The 19,720-nt window shown below is 48.5% G+C and overlaps 1 non-coding gene across 1 annotated transcript; it reads right to left on the bottom strand.

Moving 5' to 3' along the window:
- Positions 1-19,122: 19,122 nt before the first annotated feature.
- trnaa-cgc (transfer RNA alanine (anticodon CGC)) lies at positions 19,123-19,194 on the bottom strand. Its single transcript has one exon. It is a non-coding gene; the product is annotated as a tRNA-Ala (tRNA).
- Positions 19,195-19,720: the final 526 nt, after the last annotated feature.

The following is a 19,720-nucleotide window of genomic DNA, read 5'->3' as shown; positions in this document are numbered from 1 at the left end:
CCTCGAGCTGGGCCGCTCTGACGGGAGCGCCATTCCACCCTCGAGCTGGGCCGCTCCGACGGGAGCACCACAGCACCTCACGAGAGATTCTCAGCCCCGCGCCAGGCCGCCCTCACGGGAGCGTCACAGTCCCTCACGGGAGCGCCATTCCAGCCCCAAGCCGGGCCGCCCCTTCGGGAGCGGGCCCAGGGTGAGTCCTGACTGGCTGCCTCCGGAGTCTCGAGGTCGGCAGCTCCGCCATTAGGCCTCTGCGCAGACGGAGGCAGAGAAGGGGGATACGACAAAAAAGTCGCATTCCCCCGAAGGGAGAGACTGCAAGCCCCCCCCCCCCCCCACATAAACACAACCTAAAAAAACAAAAACGTAACTAGACAAAACGAAAAAAAAACAACACAAAAAAGTAAACACAAACGGACTGCAGGCGAGCCACAGCCGTTCACCAGCGCCGCCACTTCCGGGAGTGAATGTTTAATGTCTAAGTGAATGTTTAATTTTTTTGTGTGGGAATATTTTGAGGGTGAATTAGACAGAACTGCTACACTCATTCAACTTCCCTTCCAACTTGTTTTCTTCTCTCCCAAAATGTTGTGAAGGTAAACTGCAGGAAGCTCTCGCTACTGATATGCAGGTGGAAAGGGTGAGAGTAAGCCTATAATCTGAACATTTCAAGCAACAAGTTTAAGGTGACATATAAGAGACTGTGATTGCTGGAATCTTAAGTTAAACACAAAGTGCTGGAGGAACTCAGTGAGTCAGGCAGCATAAAAACAAACATAGAAAATAGGTGCAGGAGGAGGCCATTCGGCCCCTCGAGCCAGTACCGCCATTCATTGTGATCATGGCTCACATCAATAACCCGTGCCTGCCTTCTCCCCATATCCCTTGATTCCACTAGCCCCTAGAGCTCTATCTAACTCTCTCTTAAATCCATCCAGTGATTTGGCCTCCACTGCCCTCTGGCAGGGAATTCCACAAATTCACAACTCTCTGGGTGAAAACATTTTTTCTCACCTCAGTCTTAAATGGCCTCCCCTTTATTCTAAGCATCTGGGGAGGTAAATAGACACTGCCAGTCCAAAGAAGCGTCCTGACCTGCCTAATGCTATGTATATGTGTAGAAAGGATCTGCAGATGCTGGTATGTAACAAAGATAGACACAAGGCGAGTAGCTCAGTGGGTCAGGCACCATCTCAGGAGAACATGAATAGGTGATGATTCGGGTCAGGGGGAGACCCAGTGCTGGAGTAACTCAACGGGTCACGCAGCATCTCAGGAGAATAGACAATAAACAATAGACAATAGGTGCAGGAGTAGACCATTCGGACCATCGAGCCAGCACCGCCATTCAATGTGATCATGGCTGATCATCCCCAATCAGTAACCCGCTCCTGCCTTCTCCCCATATCCCCTGACTCCGCTATCTTTAAGAGCCTTATCTAACTCTCTCTTGAAAGTATCCAGAGAACCGGCCTCCACCGCCCTCTGCGGAAGAGAATTCTACAGACTCTGTGTGAAAAGGTGTTTCATCGTCTCTGTTCTAAATGGCTTACCCCTTATTTTTAAACTGTGGCCCCTGGTTCTGGACACCCCCAACATCGGGAACATGTTTCCTGCCTCTAACGCGTCCAAACCCTTAATAATCTTAGGTACACAAAAAAGCTGGAGAAACTCAGCGGGTGCAGCAGCATCTATGGAGCGAAGGAAATAGGCAACGTTTCGGGCCAAAACCCTTCTTCAGACCCTTCTTCACCTTAATAATCTTATCTGTTTCAATAAGATACCCTCTCATCCTTCTAAACTCCAGAGTATACAAGCCCAGCCATTCCATTCTCTCAGCATATGACAGTCCCGCCATCCCGAAAATCAACCTTGTAAACCTACGCTGAACTCCCTCAATAGCAAGAAAGTCCTTCCTCAAATTTGGAGACCAAAACTGCACACAATACTCCAGGTGCAGTCGCACTAGGGCCCCATGCAACTGCAGAAGGACCTCTTTGCTCCTATACTCAACTGCTCTTGTTACGAAGGCCAACATGCCATTCGTTTTCTTCACAGCTTGCTGTACCTGCATGCTTACTTTCATTGACTGATGAACAAGGACCCACAGATCCCGTTGTACTTCCCCTTTTCCCAACTTAAAATAGAATAGAATAGAATGCAATTTATTGTCATTCAAACCTAGGTTTGAACGAAATATTATCTCTACAGTTTTTTTATTACAAAACAATCCAAGACCCACACTTAACACAGTTTACATAAACATCCATCACAGTGAGTCTCCAACATCTCCTCACTGTGATGGAAGGCAAAGTCATTATCTCTTCCCTTTGTTCCTTCTCCCGCGGTTCAGCAGTCCAACTGCAGTGTCGAGGCGAACTGGGGCTCCGATGTTAAAGCCCCCGGCGGGCGATGGTAAGTCCTGAGGCCGTTTAAGCCACGCCAGGTGATCTTAGGCCCCGGCTCCATGTCCTTAAACCCGCGATTCCAGCGGGAGAAGTCGCTGTTGCGGAGCTCGGAAAAGCGGTCTCCCACCAGGGACCTGAGAGCTCCCGATGTTCCCGTACACCGGGTCTGCGGCCAGTGCCTCCAAACTACAAAAGTCTGGTCGCAGCCGCGCGCCACCACAGCTCTTCCCGCTCCGAAGTTGGCCAGTTCCGTGATGTCCGTTCCGCAGGCTCTGCAACAGGAGCCCTCAGGTTAGTCCCGGCAGGAGGTCGCCGCCGGCTCCACGATGTGAGGTCCAACGACATCCGAGACCCGACGGGGAATAGTCGGGTCCCCGCACAGGGAAGAGATTTAAAACGGTTTCCCCCACAGCACCCCCACCACCCCCAACATATACACAGCTAAAAACAATAATAAAAACGAACTCAAGACATATGGTATGAGTGCAGGCAGGTGGGACTAAGGGGGAAAAAAAATTTGTTCGGCACGGACTTGTAGGGCCGAGATGGCCTGTTTCCATGCTGTAATTGTTATATGGTTATATGGTTATATGGTTATACATTTAACAAGACAAAAATAAAAAAAAGACAGACGACTGTAGTCGAGCCACCGCCGTTAGGCGCCACCACTAACCCACCAAAAATTGACAGCATTGAAGAACATGGATAAGCAATGTTTCAGGTTGGGACCCTTCTTCAGTCTTCCATGTTCTCCTGAGATGCTGCCTCCCCAGCTGCGCTACTCCAGCACTCTGTGTCTACACTGATAAATCAGCATCTGCAGTTCCTTGTGTCAACGTTTAATGTATTTTGCAGCTTGCTACGTTCTTGCTGAGTTGATTGAAAACTTATTATTAATATGTAGACCAACTACTCTGGAATGTCAAGTTGTTAGTTTAATTTAGAGATACTAAACACACTTATTCTATATTATTCCACTTTCTTAACCATTCCTATACACTGGGGGCAATTTTATAGCACTACTTATTCCCAATTTTGGATTAACCATATCCCAGAAATAGTACAAAAGCAACTACCCTTGTGATTTTCAAGTGCGGTCTTCAGGAGCCCTAGAAAATTGAAGTCAATTGGACTTGTCAGCTTACTGGAGTAAAACCTCGCAATAAAGATGATTGTAGTTTCTAGAGATTACTCATCTCAATGTCAAGATATTGCTCCTCGAGGCGATTTACTTGTCCAACAATCCTCAATTGCTTAGAGACATCTAAAAGTTGGAGTAACTCAGTGGGACAGGCAGCATCTCTGGAGAGAAGGAATGGGTGACGTTTCGGGTTGAGACCCTTCTTCAGACGAAGTAGGGTCTCAACCCGAAACATCACCCATTCCTTCTCTCCAGAGATGCTGCCTGCCGCGTTGAGTAACTACAGCTTTTTGTGTCTATCTTTGGCTTAAACTAGCATCTGAAGTTCCTTCCTACACAATCCTCAATTGCTTCTTCAGTTGAAGGATTTGAAGGATTCAATGATTTTCCTTCTCTTATCAAGTCAAGAGCTGAGGATATTTACTGTGACAGCACAGTGTTTAATTTCATGGAGAGCTCTTTGTAAAATAAGCCAATCCATTCCAGCGAGACAGCATTCAAGCTTGGGCTAATAAGCGCTAAATAATATTTATCCCACAACAGCCAGCCATTGACAGTTTCAAACAAGAGGAATTCTAACCGCTCTCCTTCTCAATTTGACAACATTAATGTCTTCTATTCTGTCAATAATCAACCCTCCTCCTGACCACAAACCATTTCAAACATTGTAAGTCTAAACTCAAAGGAGCAGGTATGAATGAGCCTTTTTTGGACTGGAAGGATATAATCAGTGGAGCCGCCATGGATCAGTTCTTAGTTCTCATCAACTCACTATTTATCTTAATTATTTAGATGAGGGGACAGAATGTGATGTATCAAAGTTTGTCGATAACATGAAAATAGGTAGAAGAACATATGTCTTGCTGCGTGAGAAATCATGTTTTAAAAATCTGTTTGAGTTTTAAAAGAGGTAATGAAGAGCGTAAGTGAGGGCAGGGCAGAGAACATTGTTTATATGAACTTTGGCAAGGCTTCTGACAAGGTCCCATATACAGTAGTAGATTAGTCTGAAGGTTAGATTGCATGAGATCCAGGGCGAGCTGAGGAGACCAGCGAGGAGAAATTGCAGCGAATTGTGGACGCAGCCCAGACCATCACACAAACCATCCTCCCTTCCATTGTCTCCATTTTACCTCAAGCTGCCTCGGCAAGGTCAGCAGCATAATCAAGGACGAGTCGCACCCTGGCCACTCCCTCTTCTCCTATCGGGCAAAAAGTAAAGAAGTGTGAAAACGCTCACCACCAGATTCATGGATAGTTTCTGCCCAGTTGTTATCAGGCAACTGAATCATCCTATCACAACTGGAGAGCAGTCCTGATCTACTATCTGCCTCATTGGTGACCCTCAGACTATCTTTGATCAGACTTTACTGGCTTTACCTTGCACTAAACGTTATTCCCTTATCATGCATCTGTACACTGCGAATGGCTTGATTGTAATCATGTATTGTCCGGTTAGCACTCAACAAAAGTTTTTCACTGTCCCTTGGTACACGTAACAATAAACTAAACTGAACTGATCTAGCTAATTGGATACATAATTGGCTGATGATAGGGAGCAGAGGGTGGTGGTGAAAGGTTGTTTTACGGAGTGGAGGCCTGTGAATAGTGGTGTGCAAGAGGGATGTAAAACTTAAAATTCCTGGGCATTCACATCTTTGTTGATCCGCCCTGGACCCAGCACATTGTTGCAATCATAAACAAACCCTATCACTGCATCTATAAATGTACAGTAGAGATCACATTAGGTAGACAAAAATGCTGGAGAAATTCAGCTGGTGAGGCAGCATCTAAGGAGCGAAGGAAATAGGCGACGCTTCGCGTCAAGACCTTTCTTCAGACTGATGTGGGGGTGGGGGTGGGTGCGAAGAAGAAAGGAAGAGGTGGAGACAGTGGGCTGTGGGCTGTGGGAGAGCTGGGAAGGGGAGGAGAAAGCAGGGACTACCTGAAATGGAGAAGTCAATGGTCGTATTGCTGGGGTGTAAATTTGAGGTGCTGCTCCTCCAATTTACGGTGGGCCTTACTCTGGCCATGGAGGAAGCCCAGGACAGAAAGGACGGATTCGGAAAGGGAGGGGGAGTTGAAGTGCTGATTACCTGCTTGCAACACTGCCTGGTTCGGCAACTCGAACGGCAAGGCAAAAGGTGGTGAACACTGCCCAGTCTATCACAGATACTGAGCTTTTCACCATCGAAGAGATCTACAGTGATCTAAAAGACTCGTTGCCTCAGAAAGGCAGCCATCATCATCAGAGACTCACACTACCCTGACCACACACTCATTTTACTCCTGCCATTTGGAAGATGTTATAGGAGCCTGAAAACTGTAACGTCCAGGTTCAGGAGCAGTTTCTTCCCAACAACCATCAGGCAATTGAGCACTACAACTTCCAACTACGCTCCTAACTATATAGACTTGAGGGACATTTTTTTTGTCTTTGTACTATAATTGTTTGCTTGTTTATTATATATTGAACTTTTTGTTGTTGTTTATTAAGTTGTTTACAGAGTACTATGCTAACATATCTGTTTTGCTGTTACAAGTAAGTATTTCAGTCTTCTGTTTTGGGACATACAACAATAAAACACTCTACTTTTGACTGCTGTCCATCACTTATATAATGACTTGGATGAGAGTAAATGCATGATTAATAAGTTTACCGATGCTGTGGAAATAGGTAATATGACCAACAGTAAAGAAGGTTATCAGTGGGATTGTAATCATCTAGGTAAGGGGGTCAAGGAATGACAAATGCAGATAAATGTAGGAAGTCAAGCCAATGACAGGACTTTCATGTTGAATGATAAAGCCCTGGGGTATGTTGTAGAATTGAGAGACCTATGAGTGCAAGTACATACTGTATAACTCCTCCCCCCTCTGTCGTGGGATAGACTGACTACCAGTCCCCCCCCCCCTTACCACCCTCCCCAATCGTTGCACATCCCCAATCCTGGACTTTCAACTCATCAGTTTAATTTCACGTATCTTGTTGTGTTTTATGATTGTTGGCAGACCAAATAGAAAAGTTCAGCACATGAATTGGCCCTTTAGGCCACAATGTTCGTGCCAAATTAATGCTAAGCTAAACTGATCTCATCTGCCTTTACATGATCCGCATTCTTTGCACTTCCATGTGCCTATCTAAAAGCCTCCTAAACTGCACTAACGTTTCTGGCTTCACCACCACCCCTGGCAGCACATTCCAAGCCCCCACTACACTCTGTGTTAAAAATGCATGTCTCCATTAAACATTAAACATTTCCCCTTCTCATCTTATAGCTATGCCCTCTAGTGTTGGACATTTCCACCCTGGGAAAAAGCTTCTGACAGTAGTGTTTCGCAGCTCTACCCATATCGATTCCACATCCTCCAAGCTAATGTCCTTCCTTTCTATTCTGTTAATCTCCTCCCTAACCAGCAACACTACCCCACCTCCTTTTCCTTTCTGTCTATCCCTCCTGAATATTGAATATCCCTGGATGTTCAGCTCCCAGCCCTGGTCACCCTGGAGCCATGTCTCCGTGATCCCAACTATATCATATTCATTAATAACTATCTGCACATTCAACTCATCCACCTTATTACGAATGCTCCTTGCATTATGATATAAAGCCTTCAGGCATGTCTTTACAACACTCTTACCACTTATACAATTATGTTGAAAAGTGGCCCTTTTTGATTTTTGCCCTGGTTTTGGCTGCCTGCCACTTTTACTTTTCACCTTGCTACCTATTACTTCTACCCTCATTTTACACCCCCCTGCCTCTCTGCTCTTGCACCAATCCCCCTGCCACATTAGTTTAAATCCTCCCCGACAGCACTAGCAAACACTCCCCCAAGGACATTGGCTCCATTCCAGCCCAGGTGCAGACCGTCCTGTTTGTACTGGTCCCACCTCCCCCAGAACTGGTTCCAATGCCCTAAAAATTTGAATCCCTCCCCTTTGCACCATTTTTCAAGCCACGTATTCATCTGCAATATCCTCCTATTTCTACTCTGATTGGCCCATGGTACTGGTAGTAATCCAGAGATTATTACCTTTGAGATCCTACTTTTAAGTTTATCTCCTAGCTCCCTAAATTCACCTTGTAGGACCTTTCACTTTTAAGCATGGGACCCCGGCACATAGTCATAATCGGGTTCCTGGGTGGAGTTAATCCATACTAACCTTAGACACTCTTTTTTGAGTGGGAGTAATTGCACCTGAACCAGGTGTCACCATCCGTATCCTCAATTTGGCTGTGCATGCCTTTGTCCCAAGCATGTTTTGCGACACCATCTCCTATGGTCTTATAATATATATGGCTCCATCTTCATCCTTCATACATCTGAATGTGATGACTTATGCACCCTGAACCAGGAGCTGCCTCAGGCATGTGTGCATGAATTTTAGCACCATCTCCATCACTGCATTCAACCGAGTGGGAGGAATGGCAACCCTGAACCAGGCGTTGCTTCAGGCACATGTGAATGTGAGTTAATCAAGGGTGACCCAATATCTCGATATTCGTGCAAAACAGTGTAACCTGTTACCACATGTAACTAGTCCACACACCCCGTGTGAGATCTGTTCCTGTCCTCAGGTTTTGATTGCATCCATGAATATGGAGGATAGGACTGCTGGGGTGCGTGGATTGCACATTTTGCCTCAGGGCCAGCTTGGGCATTGGCCTAAAAGACCTCTGCCCAGAGGATCAGCTTTCAAGCTGCCACCAGCTTCAGTGAACCACTTACTGCCGATGGAGGCTTTGGGGTGTAATCGCCGCAAACAGTGAGGCTTTTGCTCATAGAAACATAGAAACATAGAAATTAGGTGCAGGAGTAGGCCATTCGGCCCTTCGAGCCTGCACCGCCATTTAATATGATCATGGCTGATCATCCAACTCAGTATCCCGTACCTGCCTTCTCTCCATACCCTCTGATCCCCTTGGCCACAAGGGCCACATCTAACTCCCTCTTAAATATAGCCAATGAACTGGCCTCAACTACCCTCTGTGGCAGAGAGTTCGAGAGATTCACAACTCTCTGTGTGAAAAAAGTTCTCCTCATCTCGGTTTTAAACGATTTCCCCCTTATCCTTAAGCTGTGACCCCTTGTCCTGGACTTCCCCAACATCGGGAACAATCTTCCTGCATCTAGCCTGTCCAACCCCTTAAGAATTTTGTAAGTTTCTATAAGATCCCCTCTCAATCTCCTAAATTCTAGAGAGTATAAACCAAGTCTATCCAGTCTTTCTTCATAAGACAATCCTGACATCCCAGGAATCAGTCTGGTGAACCTTCTCTGCACTCCCTCTATGGCAATAATGTCCTTCCTCAGATTTGGAGACCAAAACTGCACGCAATACTCCAGGTGTGGTCTCACCAAAGACCCTGTACAACTGCAGTAGAACCTCCCTGCTCCTATACTCAAATCCTCTTGCTATGAAAGCCAACATGCCATTCGCTTTCTTTACTGCCTGCTGCACCTGCATGCCTACCTTCAATGACTGGTGTACCATGACACCCAGGTCTCGCTGCATCTCCCCCTTTCCCAATCGGCCACCGTTTAGATAATAATCTGCTTTCCCGTTTTTACCACCAAAATGGATAACCTCACATTTATCCACATTAAACTGCATCTGCCAAACATTTGCCCACTCACCCAGCCTATCCAAGTCACCTTGCAGTCTCCTAACATCCTCCTCACACCTAACACTGCCCCCCAGCTTAGTGTCATCCGCAAACTTGGAGATATTGCCTTCAATTCCCTCATCCAGATCATTAATATATATTGTAAATAGCTGGGGTCCCAGTACTGAGCCTTGCGGTACCCCACTAGTCACTGCCTGCCATTGTGAAAAGGACCCGTTTACTCCTACTCTTTGCTTCCTGTTTGCCAGCCAGTTCTCTATCCACATCAATACTGAGCCCCCAATGCCATGTGCTTTAAGTTTGTATACTAATCTCTTATGTGGGACCTTGTCGAAAGCCTTCTGGAAGTCCAGATACACCACATCCACTGGTTCTCCCCTATCCACGCTACTAGTTACATCCTCGAAAAATTCTATAAGATTTGTCAGACATGATTTACCTTTCGTAAATCCATGCTGACTTTGTCCAATGATTTCACCACTTTCCAAATGTTCCAATTGCTCGTCGTCAGTACCTTGACTAGTCTGACCGCTTCACTATCTCATCCAGGTTTCTTGCCTGGCTAGGTCTTCTCCAAGGAGAAGATTCGGCGGCTGGACATTGCTGGCCTCGCACTCCCCAGATAGCGCTGTTCACTGCCGGCAGTCTGTAATGATGTGATGTGAAGTCATAGATGCTTACCAAGCTCCAGGTTTTCTGCCATAGGCTGGAAGCCAACTTTTCCTTGCAGCAGCTTCTCCGTTTGCGTGGATATCGCAATCCTTAATGTCATGACAGAATTCTTGACCTCAGGCATGCACTCCAGTATGTTTCACGGACATACTTCTGAATTTGGAGTCAGTCATACACTGACTGCCTACGCTCCTCTCCTCAGATAAGGCGATATAATGCAGCCCTGCACCAGGTGCTGCTGCAGGTGTCACGCAGCTGGCGTGTCATAGAAAATTCCTTCACGACATACCACCAAACTGCAACTGGCTAACTCCCCTCCTCAGAGAGGGAGATATATTACAGCCCTGTACCAGGTGCTGCTGCGGGCCCCCGAGACCTGTGCTGATATGACTCCCTTCTTTGAGTTTCAGGTATTGAATTGCTAAACTTGCTATTCTGTTGTACTACTTACAGCTGCAAGAACGTGTAGCAATCAATAAAGGGCTATTCTTCTGCAGTTGTATAGGGCTCTGGTGAGACCACATCTGGAGTATCGTGCACAGTTTTGGTCTCCTAATTTGAGGAAGGACATCCTTGTGATTGAGGCAGTGCAGTGTAGGTTCACGAGATTGATCCCTGGGATGGCGGGACTGTCATATGAGGAAAGATTGAAAAGACTAGGCTTGTATTCACTGGAGTTTAGAAGGATGAGGGGGATCTTATAGAAACATAAAATTATAAAAGGAGTGGACAAGCTAAATGCAGGAAAAATGTTCCCAATGTTGGGCGAGTCCAGTACCAGGGGCCACAGTCTTAGAATAAAGGGGAGGTCATTTAAGACTGAGGGGAGAAAAACCTTTTCACCCAGAGAGTTGTGAATTTGTGGAAATCCATGCCACAGGGGGCAGTGGAGGCCAAATCACTGGATGGATTTAAGAGAGAGTTAGATGGAGCTCTAGGGGCTAGTGGAGTCAAGGGATATGGGGAGAAGGCAGGCATGGGTTATTGATAGGGGACGATCAGCTATGATCACAATGAATGGCGGTGCTGGCTCGAAGGGCCGAATGGCATCCTCCTGCACCTATTTTCTATGTTTCTATGTGTAAAATGACTTGATTCTACACAGAGTCTTTTACTATAACTGTTTATTACATTCACTAATACACACTATACAATAGCTGTCCGTGGTCATCACTGGAGCTAGAGAGCGAGCTAGAGGTGGGGACACTACAATTATACTGGAGACAATGCGGAGTGGTTAGTGGTGGGGAGGTCACTATGTTAAAGAAACATGCACTGATCTACATCCCTCCTCTTAGAAACCAAAGCATGGCAGTACATGGCAATACACAGAGCGACCACGGCTCATACGGTAAAATTGCAAACCGCACCGGGAACAGTTCAAAGCGACGCAAACTCCCCGTAATGGATAGGCGGCTTGACCAAGCGGCCAGAGCTGGTGCGCAAACCGCACTCACCTTCCACGGCAGGAGCAGAAGGGACAGCAGTAGTGACATCGGTTGGAAAGCCGGGCGGTGAAGGGACAGGAGCAGGAGGAGAACTGCGAGGGGAGACGGGTACGCTGGCAGGCGAGGCAGGGAAAAGAGGCTTTGGAGAGCGGGGTGCAGAGAGCTGGGAGGGAAGCTTCCGCGGCATTCCGAGGAGTGACTGGAGTAGGCGGGGCGTCGGACAGGGCGTTAGGGATAGGTGGCTGGAACGGGTCCCAGGGAGGCAGAGTAGGTTCGTTAACGAGCAAGAGTTGCTGGCGAGATCGACGGTAGATAGCCCCCTCGTAATCGACGAGGTAGGACCGGGGAGAGCCGGCATTGCCAACCACTACGGCCAGCCGGTAGTGGCCGGAGGGGGACTGCATACGAACCACCTGTCCCGGGAATAGCCGTGGAAGCGGCCGGGCGGCCTTGTCAAAGGAGCGCTTCTGGATGGCTTTCTTTTCGATGATGCGCTCCGTGACAGTGGCAGAGTTCTGGACCGAGGGCTTGAGGGACTGTTGTGAGACAGGGAGCAGGGGTCTAGTGGTACGGGACGTGAGGCGCTGGGCTGGTGACCCAAGCGCGGGGTCGCGGGAAATGTTGCGGAGGTTGAGCATGGCCAGGTAGAAATCGGAGTGGGAAAGGCGGCATTGTTCCAGCAGCTCCTTAGCACTGCGGACGGCCCGTTCCGCAAGGCCATTGCTCTGAGGATACTCGGGGCTGTTGGTGATGTGGCGAAAGTTCCAACGGGCAGCGAAGGCACGGAACTCAGCGCTGGAGAATTGGCTGTCGTTGTCCGATCGGAGGGTCACCGGGGTACCAAAGGTGGAAAAGTGGTGGCGAAGCTTCCCGATGACGGCGGCAGATGTGATGGAAGGCAGCTGATCCACCTCGAACCAACTGGAATACGAGTCCACCAGGACCAGGAAGTGCTTTCCGCGCCACTCGAACAGGTCCGTGGCAACGGACATCCATGGGAGCTCGAATGCCGGCTGCTACAGGAGAGGCTGGCGCTGCTGATGGGGATGAAGGCTGTTACAGGCAGCGCAAGCGGCGACTCTGTCACGGATATCCTGAGCCATGCCCGGCCAGAAAAATTGGCTTTGGGCCTGGGACAAAGTGGCTTCCACCCCTGGGTGGCCGCTGTGAGCAGATTGGAAATAGTGATCCCGCAGGGCAGTCGGCACCACGACCTTGTGACCCTTCACCACCACGCCGTCGTGCAGCACCAATTCGTCCCGAACCAGGAAGTAGGGTACGGCACCAGCAGGCAGGGAAGAACGTCGGTCAGGCCAACCATGGCGGATAACGTCCGCAAGTTGTTGCAGGGCAGGATCATCAGCAGTGTGTTTGACCAGGGACTGCATCTGCTGGGAAGGGACAATGTTAACGTTCAGTACCATCAGGTCAGACGATTCGTATGGGTGGCGGGCAACGGAAGGGAGCGGCGCACGGGACAAGGTGTCGGCCACAAACATATCTTTGCCCTTGCGGTACACAATCCGGAACGTGAAACGTTGGAGCTGCAGCATCATCCACTGCAACCGGGAAGAGGCAACATGGATAGGCTTATTCAAAATGGTGACCAGCGGCTGGTGGACAGTTTCAATGGTGAAGGTGTTGCCCAGGATGCAGTCCTTGAACCTGGAGCGAGCCAACACCACGGCAAGTAGTTCCTTCTCGATCTGGGCATAACGTTGCTCGGCAGGGGTCATGGTGTGAGAAGCGTAGGAGACAGGTAGCTGCAGGCCGTCATAAACCTGCAGACAAGCGGCACCGAGACCGAACTTAGAGGCATCGCAAGTGAGGACAGGGGGTCTGTGCAGATCGAAGAATTTAAGAGTCGGTGTGTGTGCGAGTTTTGACTTCAGAGCCACGAACACCGACTGGTGATGCGGGAGCCAGACCCACGCGGAGTCCTTCTTGATTAGCTCCCTCAGGGGAGCACTCAGTTCGCTGAGGTCGGGTATGAACTTCCCCAGGTAATTGACCATGCCCAGGAAGCGCTGCAGGCCAGGAACATCAGTAGGAGCGGGCTTCTCGGTGACTGCTGATGTTTTCTGGGGGTCGGGCTTCAGACCCCCCGCTGTGAAGACATGGCCAACGTAAGTGACTTCCGGGACCCGGAACCGACACTTCTTCGGGTTGAGCTTGAGATTGATCTCACGAGCCCTGTCGAGGACTTTGCGGAGGTGCAGGTCGTGCTCGGCGACGTCCCTCCCGTACACCAGAATGTCATCCACGATGATAGCGCACGGTAACCCAGCAAACAGCTGTTCCATGGTGCACTGGAAAACCTCACTAGTCGAGTTGATCCCGAACGGCATGCGGAGGAAACGGAACCTGCCGAAGGGAGTGCTGAAGGTAGTGAGAAATGAGGAGCGTTCATCTAGAGGGATCTGCCAGAAGGAGCTCTTGGCGTCTAGGACGGAGAAGACAGTGGCAGGACCGACCTGTGCAGCGACGTCCTCCACTGTCCGCATGGGGTAGTGCGGGCGCTTGATGGCAAGGTTCAGGTCCTTTGGGTTAATGCAGATCCAGATTTCGCTCTTGTCCTTCTTGGCAGCGACGACCATGGTGGAGACCCACCTGGTGGGAGCGCTCACCTCCTTGAGGATGCCCATGGTCACCATATCACGCAGAGTAGATTCTACGCGGCCCTTCATTGCAAAGGAGACGCGGTGGGCCGGCCGAATCACCTGGTCGACACTCGGGTCGACAACAATCTTATAGTCACAGGGCAATTTGCCCAGAATGTCATCAAAACGGTCGGGGTATTCGCCCAGGGGGTCCATGGGCGCCTGCACAAGGTGAATTCCGCGGTGGAAGGAAACCAAACCGAGGTCCTGGCACGCACGGGCGCCCAACAGGGTAACGTTGTCAGAATCCAGCAGGTGGAAAGTGAGGGGCCGAGAGGTCTCAAGGACTGTGCAGATAAGCGTTGCCTTCCCCACTGGAACCAGAACACCTCCCCCATAGGCATGAAGGCGGGTGTCACCGGGAAGAACTCTCTCACCAGATCTGATCTGCTTGAAGAGGCTGACAGACATAACATTGGCGAAGGCACCAGTATCGACCTTGGCTGAAAACGAATGGCCATTCACAGTAACATGCACAGAGGGATCTGTTATCGGAGCAGGTGCACCCAAAAGCGAAAACACCGTTGAATCGCCATGGGAGGAGCTCGTATCAAGGGAGGAGCTCCTCTAACTGGTACTGGGAACCCAGCGCGCTATCAGGATCAGCGAGGTTGTTTAAATTCCTCCTTGGAGCTGGGACCGGCTTCCCACGGGAACGACAACCTGCCGAAAAGTGGTTCAGTTTGCGGCAGGAATTACAAGTCTTACCCTGTGCGGGGCAAACGTTGAATTGATGAAATGAGAAATTGCAATTAGGGCAGCGGCGTGTGGTAGTTGTGGTTGTGACCTTAGCGGGCAGGGCAGCGGGGTTACGTCGTTGCGGACCAGCGTACTGCTGGCGGCCAGCTGCACCGGTAAAGTTAATGTCCTGGGACGCCGGTTGAGAGACGGAGCCGACAGCAGAGGCCATACGGGCGGCATACATGGCATCCCGTAGTGTCAAATCGGGTTTCACAAGGAGCTCGTCACGCAGCTTAGCGTTCAGGAGACCATTGACCAGGACATCCCTGATCAATTCCTCCGTGGAGATTGTTTCAAGGCGGCAGCGCCGAGCCAAATGACGCAAAGATGCAATATAAGCGTCGATATGCTCGCCGGGAAGCTGCCGCCTCTGGAAGAATTTAAAACGTTCGATAATGTTATTGGTAGGGATATCACAGAGGGCAGTAAACTTAGCCATGAGACATACCGGGTCCCGACGGTCCTCTCCGGGGGCGAAGTCAAATGAAGCATAGTGATCCATGGCCGCCGGGCCAGCGAGGTTGAGCAACAGGTGAGCCTGTACAGCAGGAGTGGCATCAGGATGAGCGATTGCAATGTAATGTTCGAAGTCGCGCTGGAACACAGTCCAGCGGTGGACAATGTCCGTGTCAAAGACCAACGTGTCAGGTCGACGACAGGAGTTGGACATAATAAAAAAGTGGGGGGGACAACTGGGAGAAAGCAAAGAATAAAAAGAAAACCGATAAACAGGAGACGCGAGTCTACCGCTGTGACACCATGTAAAATGACTTGATTCTACACAGAGTCTTTTACTATAACTGTTTATTACATTCACTAATACACACTATGCAATAGCTGTCCGTGGTCATCACTGGAGCTAGAGAGCGAGCTAGAGGTGGGGACACTACAATTATACTGGAGACAATGGGGAGTGGTTAGTGGTGGGGAGGTCACTATGTTAAAGGAACATGCACTGATCTACACTATGTACATCTCCTTTAAACTTTGCCTTTCTCATCTTAAAGCTGCTCTCTCTCGTTTTGGACATTTCCAGTCTGGGAAAAAGGTTCTGACCACCCTATCTCTGCCTCATAATATAATAGTTTATCAGGTCTCCCCACCATTAATTTCCCTACTGGTGCCCTCTCCCAATTCCCCATTTACTGGTCCCCTCTCCTAATTCCCAATGCCCCCGTAATGTCATTAAGCTGGAAAGAGTACAGAGGTTCATGTGGATGTTGCCAAGGTGATTGCATTCAGGCCCCGTCACAGCTGCCGAACATCAGTCTCATCCTCTAGTTTGGAGTAGAAGTCCCTTTTGGCCTTTTTGATAGCCTTACCAAGGTTGTATCTAAACTTCTTGTAAACATTGTATCACCAGACATGAATGCCCGTTGTCTGGACTTCAGAAGGGTACGGATCTCAAAGTGGTTGGTTTGAATCAAAGCACAGCAAATGATTGGTGGGGAGGGAGGCTGTGGGAGAGCGATGTAGGGCAAGGGGCATATAGGGGTGGGGGGAGTGCAAACGGGGTGTGGGAGCTCACCGGTTCTTGGCCCCGGCTCCAGGACTCACTCAGCGGCTCCCGTCTCCAGCGCCTGTTGCGCTCACAGCCCCCGCCCGCTATCACAGCCAGTCCCCGCACGGTGAATAACATACCAATAACTTTTGTAATATTTCACCGATCAGAACATAACGGAGCGCTTGGAGCAGAGGAGAACGGTGAGTATGGTGGCGACACAACGTAGTGATATAGGGTACCGTTTTTGCACAAATTTAAAATAACGCAAACCAGAAGAGGACAAGATGAGAGTTTTAGTAATAGCATAGTTAGAAGATAAGTAGAGGTCTTGACCAATTTGCTCCATGGCAGTCATGACATACTCTTCATACTCCCTGATCCCTTTAGCCACAAGGGCCACATCTAGTTCCCTCTTAAATATTAGTGTTTACCTTTTCAGTTTATGTGCCAAAGGCTGTGTTTCCTGGTTTGAATCTGAGGAGCTTTTGAACAAAAGTGAAAAAAAAACAGACAAAGGTTTCCCTGAAGGATTCGGTGTGAAAACAGCAAACAGTGAGACACGGCGGTACACAAAATTGCTGGAGAAACTCAGCGGGTGCAGCAGCATCTATGGAGCGAAGGAAATAGGCGACGTTTCGGGCCGAAACCCTTCTTCAGACTGATGATCAGTCTGAAGAAGGGTTTCGGCCCGAAAGGTCGCCTATTTCCTTCGCTCCATAGATGCTGCTGCACCCGCTGAGTTTCTCCAGCAATTTTGTGTACCTTCGATTTTCCAGCATCTGCAGTTCCTTCTTGAAATCAGTGAGACACGGTGACTTTCCAGCAGGCTCTTGAGGATGTGGAACAGGAAAGGAAAGGGAAGCTAATTTATCACCCAGCTCACCACGGCCCAAATGAGGTCACTGTCCCTCAGCCCATGGCAGAAGCGGTCACCGTCACTCTGCGCTTCTGGCACTGGATCTTCACAGACAATGTCTAATGGGAGTTTCCATCTGACTGAGGAGTGTGGAAATATTAAGCACACAATAATCAAATTAGAGACCTGCATAAACTGAAAGATACATCCTGTATTATGAAATTACGAATAGGAAAGAAACAGTGAATTTGCAGGGTTCCTCAACAACATCATCCCTTTTTTAAAGGACTAATTCTTAAAACGGTTTCATGAAATTTAATTCATGCAGGTATTATTGTGGGGCTTTCATTAAAGTCAATTTTAGACTTTAGAGATACAGCATGGAAACTTGCTCATCGGCCCACCAAATCCATGCCGACCAGTGATCACATGTTCACTAGCACCATCCTACACACCAGGGACAATTTACAATTTTACGAAAGCCGATTAACCTACAAACCTTTATGTCTTTGGAGTGTGGGAGAAAACCGGAGCACCCGGGGGAAACCCACGCGGAGAACGTACAAACTCCAGACAGATAGCACCCTCAGTCAGGATCGAATCCGGGTCTCTGGTGCTGTAAGACAGCAACTTTACTGCAGTGCAACTTTGCCGTCCTTGTCCCAGGAGGAAGCAAAGCTGGGAGAAGGATGAACCATGTGAGCCCGGGTCCTGCGTAGTTTGGAGCAGGAACATTCCGATACATCAACAATATAATAACCTGAAATATATTTAGGCTACGTTTACAACTTTCATACGTGTGTTCTACACTGCACCAATGATTGTGATCGGAATCAGAACTGTGACCCAGACTCCTGACATTTACCATCAAGTTTTCTACCAAGAGAAACAGTGTGGGTGTGGGTTGGGGGGGCAGTTTATGGGCCTGTCCCACTTAGGCGACTTTTTACAACTTGGTCACCACATGTTCGCGGGTGGTTGCTGGGAAGTTGCCTTCATAGTCGTGAGGAGTTCCCGCATTCTGGGAACTAGTCGCAGCCTCATTATGGTCATCGCGAATTTTTCAACATGTTGAAAAATTAGCGGCGACTAGAATGAAACGGCCATGGAGAGTAACGAGAATTTTCGTGCCGTAGGTGGGTCGCCAGGAGGTCCTTGTGGGTTGCCAGGAGGTAGAAGGTTCTCTTAGGTTCTCGTAGGTTGTATCCGGTGCTGACCGGTGAATTTCATTGGTTTATTGGGGAAAAAAACATAAGCAGCAGTTTCCAGAACCGAGGATTACCGCCTGGTAATGCTAATGTCCGTTGAGCTTCACAGCCATGTATCTCTTGCTTCTTAAAAGTAGTCTCCACTCCTTCTCCCCCCTCCCTCCCCATTCTCCCCCCTTTCCCCCCTTCTTTTAAAGGAATTACCGTACACTGTGCTTTAGCCGTCTTAATTACAGCGCGAATCTTCGTGATCATCGCGGTGTGTGTCTGTATCACATTGGCTTTGCACTGTGTGAATTTCACTCAGACAGCGTTGAGTGTCTCCCGCCTGCATTACGGGCTGGTGAAGGAAGTGATGTGTTTGTGTTTGTGTGTGTGTTCCACTCTGACCGTCGCCGTTCCAGTTGCCAGTTTTTCAGGCGACTGTTGGAAACTTGACAGTCACTGGCAGTTGTCTGAAAAATTGCCTATGTCAGGAGCATTAGATTACTGTTTGGATGATGAAGGATTTGGTGTCAATCTGAGTTTAACACCATGTTCATGTTGGATTCAAATTATTTCAGCCCAAGATCTGCCTGCTGAGCCATTTGTCAAGTAGGATTACATCTTTAAACTTTAGAATACAACATGGAAACAGGCCCTTCAGCCCACCGAGTCCCTGCCAATCAGCGATCACCCCATACATTAGAACTATCCTATACACCAGGGACAATTTACAATTTAACTGAAGCCAATTAACCAATGTGGGAGGAAATCGGAGCACCTAACTTATGTGGTCACAGAACGTACAAACTCTGCACCAAAAGCATCCCTTGTCAGGATGAACCTGACTGTGCCGCCCAAAGTAAAACCTGTGGAGATGCAGGGGATTGAACCCAGGATCTCATACATGCGAAGCATGCGCTCTACCACTGAGCTACATCCCCTCCTGTTATGACATACAATACATTATGATTTAAGTCCTATTTGAAGGCGTAAAATCAGTAGAAATTATATCTTAGCAATGTCTAAAAAATACTTTGGGCTTCATTGGAATAGTGCAGAAGCCCAAAGATAGAGAGTCCATAGTTTAAGTGGGAATTGCCCAAAGTCTGATATTCTGAAAATGAAAACTGCACAAAACCATCAACTGATTTTAGCAAGAAATGCTCAACCAAGCATTGAGCGTTTGACAGCACTGGCCTATACTCACTAGAGTTTAGAAGGATGAGGAGGGACCTCATTGAAACTTACTGAATGGTGCAACACCTGGATAGAGTGGATGTTTCCACTATGTGGGAGTGTCTAGGACCAGAGGCCATAACTTCAGAATAAAAGGACATATTGTTAGAAAGGAGATGACGAGGAATTTCTTTACTCAGCGGATGATGAATGTTTGGAATTAATTGCCACAGAAGGTTGTGGAGGATAAGTCAATTGTTTTTTTTTTGTAGGTGGAGATGGATGGGTTCT

Source organism: Leucoraja erinacea, unplaced genomic scaffold (genome assembly GCF_028641065.1).
Source record: "Leucoraja erinacea ecotype New England unplaced genomic scaffold, Leri_hhj_1 Leri_275S, whole genome shotgun sequence".
Lineage (NCBI taxonomy): Eukaryota > Metazoa > Chordata > Chondrichthyes > Rajiformes > Rajidae > Leucoraja > Leucoraja erinaceus.
This window is presented reverse-complemented; position numbering and strand designations above follow the sequence as displayed.